We start from the raw sequence: 5,907 nt of genomic DNA on the forward strand, positions 1-5,907 counted from the left end.
GATGACTAAGGAGGAGAAGGAGGAGAAGGAGGAGAGGAGAAGGAGGAGAAGGAGGAGAAGGAGGAGTGAGAATAAGACTTTGAGAAACACAACTTTGAAGATGAGATATAGAATTTAAAGAAATGATTTGTAAATAGAATCATCAGAGATGATTCTCAGCTTCTCCGAGGTGATGGTTTGGCAGCATCCTCTGCTAGTGACTGCAGGAGGACATACGACAGTAAAATCTGACCTGAGGACATGTTTAATAACTCAGTACCGTCTGGAGGTGAAGACGCTCTGCTGTTAGGAGCTACGAGAAGAGCCAGAACATATGAGCCGGTCTGACTGCAGACTGAAGCTCATGTGAAGACTCCAGAGTAACTCTCACTGACAGAAGACAGAGGGAGATTTAGAGAAAAAGTCCTTATCCAGAGGATTAGAAAAAAGGCAGGATTTAGAGATTTTTAGGAAAAAATCTAAACATTTTGATTTGGAGGAAAAGGTCAGAACTTTGATCGAAAATCTGAGTTTAGATTTTTTTAAATCGGAGTTTTGATTTGAGGAAAACTTTAGAAATTTAAGATTTTCTGACAAACTTATAATTTTGAGAAAAGTTCAAATGTGGAAAGAAGTCAGAATTGAGCTGTTTCACAAACAATTGCTGTCCATCTAACAAGCTAACTAGTGAGCTATCATTAAGAGCTAGCTATCAAATGGGTGGCTCTTTAAAAATGAGTGATTATTGAACCCCCAATGGGCACACAGTGTGGACCCGAGTCTACGTTCAGCAGCGATACTAATATGAAAACATGTTGACAGGTTTTATGAAGAGACTCTCATACAGCCTCCTCACAGCTCCAAACATCAACGGGAATACGTCTTATCACATATGGGCAAAACATGTTATTACAGTTCATTCAAAAGCTGAGAAGCAGTTTCTTTGACTGTCGATGCTATGCAGAGTAACATTAGTCACGCTTTAACCGGAAGTCCAAACACATGAGACAACGTGGAAGCATCCTTCAGTACCACGAGTCCGTGTTGTGGTTTGAGTGGATCATCGTGCAGGATGCTGCAGTGTCAGTGTAGGCGGCTGCGTCACAACTGCTCACCGTTTCCTCTATAAGAGCTGCGGCTTTGGCAGGCATTCCTCTAGGACGCTGTGAGGAGGAGGAGGAGGAGGAGGAGGAGGAGGGGGGAGGAGAAGCTGGCCACTCTTTCCAAACTGCAGTTATTTATTCCCCTACCTCCACACCCAGTCCTTCTCCCCTCAGTGCGTTCACACCAAACCGTCAGACTGTTTCCACAGGTCGGCCTGCAGGACCCCGCCATGCATCGTCATAAATCACACAGCCTTAAGTGTGTGGCACTAACCATGTGACCGAGTGGAGTTTCCACATTCCTCCACATAAACTGATTCCATATTCGTCAGGAAGGTCTGGCTTTTATGGCTGAACATAACCCCGTTTAACTGTCCCCCGTATAAACATCTTCCAAATAAACCTGTGTGCTACACTGGATCAGGGCTAGGGTTACAGAGATGTTTCCGTGCATTAAACTGTCAGCATCCACCCTCCGGCTGCCGCAGCCAGGGCTCCTTCTCAAAGCTAATTAAATTGTGGTTTCACTTTATACCCTGTTGCACCAAACTCTAAAACTAGCAGGATTAAATTTAGATCCATCGTCTAGATTACATTCCATTCTCTTTCAGCCCACTTCAAACTGGAAACGTGTGCTGGGTCCCAGTTCAGATCCTCAGTACCCTGCATGTTTTTCACTGGGAAACATGCAGGGTACATGCCCCCCGGGGGCAGTACAGTTTGATAAAACTGGTTACGCTATGCTAAGTGATTAGCTTTAACCAGAAGTACTACCACATGATATGCAAGAGTGGGAGAAGCATCAATGATCATCTGATGAACAGAAACCCTTCACTCTGCAGAAGCTCTGAAGATCCACCACAGTAACGCCAATGAGAAGTCACATCCATGCTGAGCTGCAGGAGGGGGCTGAGGGGTGAGGAGACTAAAGACTCTCTCTGAGGTAACGGTTTCCTTCACAGGCCTCAGAGCCCCCCCTTTATTATATCATGTACATTATGAGCACAGAGAAGCATCTCAAACAAACCAAACCTCCCTTTCTGCAGCCTGAGTTACTAAATCCATCAGTGAAGTATTCCAGGTTGTTTTATGGCTCGCCTCGCTGCGACTTCCTGTCAACCTCTGCAGCTTAAAACTCACATTCCTGCAAACTCAGGAGAGCCTTCAGCAGCTCTGGACCCTCTGGGGGGAGGAGCCCCGTGAGGAGGGAGAATCAGACATCAGACATCCCATAGTGCGTGAAACACACTCAGTGGACGGGAGAAGGTAAACACCAGGCTCTTCCTGTGCCTGAGCAGAGCGGGATGAATGCTTGAAGTTTGGGATCTGCTGCAGGAAGAGCCTCTCTGCAGAGGAGCGCAGGGAGCGGCTCTCACTTCTTCACCAGGAGCCAACAGCTGATCTGAATATCCTCCAATCAGCTCAGGGGAACTGTGCACCTCAGAAACACACACACCTCTTACTCTTGAGGTACACACACCTCTTACTCTTGAGGCGCCGCACGCACGCACGCACGCACGCACGCACGCACGCACGCACGCACGCACGCACGCACGCACGCACGCACGCACGCACGCACACACACACACACACACACACACACACACACACACACACACACACACACACACACACACACACACACACACACACACACACACACACACACACACACACACACACACACACACACACACACACACACACACACACACACACACACACACACACACACACACACACACACCGCACTGTGAGGCTGAACCTCTTTGCTATGAAAGTATCTGAGGGGGGGGGGGATAACGCCTCTGCATGTACTTCTGCCGAACACAAGAAATACGACGTTCACAAATCTCAGAGACAACGTGACACCGACTTTAATATCCACTCAGCAGCGGCGAGCGCTCCTCTTGTCCGTGGCTCCGAGTAATTAACTTCCTGTCGCTCTGAGACGGCTGAACACGGCCGCCGGCCTCGCTCCTGATTAGTTCTGCTGTTTGACACCAGAAGCTGCTTTAGACATGACGCTGGGGGGTGGGAGGCAGTAAATTAAAGTGCTGCATTGATCCTGAGGATGGATGTCCGTCTGATGTAGAGGAGGAAGTGAGGAGGACGGAGGAACGTTTCACTGGATGCATTTCCTGTGAGCTTCCTGTTAGCTCCATGCTTTAGTATTGACCACAATAAACAAGCTTTATCCTCATCAGTGTTTCTCAAATAGGGGGGCCTGTGGAGCTCTGTCATGCATCATTCCTAAATACTGATACTATAATAACGTTAATGAAAAAGGGACATTTTGCATTTGATATTACTGTGGTTATTTAGTCAAGTTCTGCAGCAGAGAGCCAGTCTCAGTGTCTATGAGAGCAGAACACAGGGAATCAGGCGGAAACGGAAGCGTGTTTCTCACCAAACACAACTTCAAAACACTGAAATAAGTGAGAAGAAGAGCATTGTTCCTCCCCGAATGATACTGAAAACCCAGAGAGCTACTGAGGCCTACAGGTGCTAACGCGCTACTGTGGTCCAGACCTCGTCCATCAGGAGGAACAGCTTCAGAGACGATGCAGATACAGTGGGGCAAAAGTTGTGCAAGTTCTCCCATTTCAAAAGATGAGAGAGGCCTGTAATTTTCATCATAGGTACACTTAAACTATGAGAGACAGAATGGGGGAAACAATCCAGAAAATCACATTGTAGGATCTTTAATGAATTCATTGTAAATTCCTCGGTATAATAAGTATTGGGTCACCTACAAACAAGCAAGATGTCTGGCTCTCACAGACCTGTAACTTCTTCTTTAAGAGGCTCCTCTGTCCTCCACTCGTTACCTGTATTAATGGCACCTTTTTGAACTGGTTATCAGTATAAAAGACACCTGTCCACAACCTCAAACAGTCATACTCCAAACTCCACTATGGCCAAGACCAAAGAGCTGTCAAAGGAGACCAGACACAACATTGTAGACCTGCACCAGGCTGGGAAAACTGAATGTGCAATAGGTAAGCAGCTTGGTGTGAAGAAATCAACTGTGGGAGCAATTATTAGAAAATGGAAGACATACAAGACCACTGCTAATCTCCTTCGATCTGGGGCTCCACGCAAGATCTCACCCCGTGGGGTCAAAATGATCACAAGAACGGTGAGCAACAATCCCAGAACCACACGGGGGGACCTAGTGAATGACCTGCAGAGAGCTGGGACCAAAGTAACAGAGGCTACCATCAGTAACACACTACGCCGCCAGGGACTTAAATCCTGCAGTTCCAGACGTGTCCCCCTGCTTAAGCCAGTACATGTCCAGGCCCGTCTGAAGTTTGCTAGAGGGCATTTGGATGATCCAGAAGAGGATTGGGAGAATGTCATATGGTCAGATGAAACCAAAATAGAACTTTTTGGTAAAAACTCAACTCGTCGTGTTTGGAGGAGAAAGAATGCAGAGTTGCCTCCAAAGAACAGCATACCTACTGTGAAGCATGGGGGGGGAAACATCATGCTTTGGGGCTGTTTTCCTGCAAAGGGACCAGGACGACTGATCCATGTAAAGGAAAGAATGAATGGGGCCATGTATCGTGAGGTTTTGAGTGAAAACCTCCTTCCATCAGCAAGGGCACTGAAGATGAAGCGTGGCTGGGTCTTTCAGCATGACAGTGATCCCAAACACACCGCCAGGGCAACGAAGGAGTGGCTTCGTAAGAAGCATTTCAAGGTCCTGGAGTGGCCTAGCCAGTCTCCAGATCTCAACCCCATAGAAAATCTTTGGAGGGAGTTGAAAGTCTGTGTTGCCCAGCGACAGCCCCAACACATCACTGCTTTAGAGGAGATCTGCATGGAGGAATGGGCCAAAATACCAGCAACAGTGTGGAAACCTTGTGAAGACTTACAGAAAACCTTTGACCTCTGTCATTGCCAACAAAGGGGATATAACAAAGTATTGAGATGAACTTTTGTTATTGACCAAATACTTATTTTCCACAATCATTTGAAAATGAATTCATTAAAATCCTACAATGTGATTTCCTGGATTGTTTCCCCCATTCTGTCTCTCATAGTTGAAGTGTACCTATGATGAAATGACAGGCCTCTCTCATCTTTTGAAATGGGAGAACTTGCACACTGTATAGAAACACAAATCAAGGGTCTGGATTAGATTGAGGAGATGTGGGAGGATAATTTCCCTCCCTCAGCTGACCTGATAAAGGGCCCCTGTTGCTCTGCTCACTCTGGGCTAACATGCAGGCTTAATGACCCCCCCCCCCCCACACACACACACACAGTACATTACAGACCCACGTGGTCCAGGTCCTCTCAGCTGTCCGTGGATCGGTCCGCAGCGCTGCAGAAACCTGACAGGGGGCTCTCTCTTCAGACTCCACCCACATCACATCAACCCCCTTACTGTGTGGCATACCTGCAGCAGGAACCAGATCCAGGTCTCTGCTGGTCTCTGAGGCGTTGGTTAAACCTCTACAGAACTCCTGCTGTACCACCGAGTCTCTGAACCACAGCGTGTCACTGGATACACACACACACACACACACACACACACACACACACACACACACACACACACACACACACACACACACACACACACACACACACACACACACACACACACACACACACACACACACACACACACACACACACACACACACACACACACACACACACACACACACAGTTGTGATGGTGGATTGAATCATTTCAAAGTGTTTTATGAGTTTGTCTAGTCTCTGCACTCCTCTAGCCCCCGCCTTCATCAGCACTGATGAGATGAGTCCCAGATACAGCACTACACACTTCCCACAGACCGCTCCTG

This window comes from Eleginops maclovinus, chromosome 9, assembly GCF_036324505.1.
Source record: "Eleginops maclovinus isolate JMC-PN-2008 ecotype Puerto Natales chromosome 9, JC_Emac_rtc_rv5, whole genome shotgun sequence".
NCBI lineage: Eukaryota > Metazoa > Chordata > Actinopteri > Perciformes > Eleginopidae > Eleginops > Eleginops maclovinus.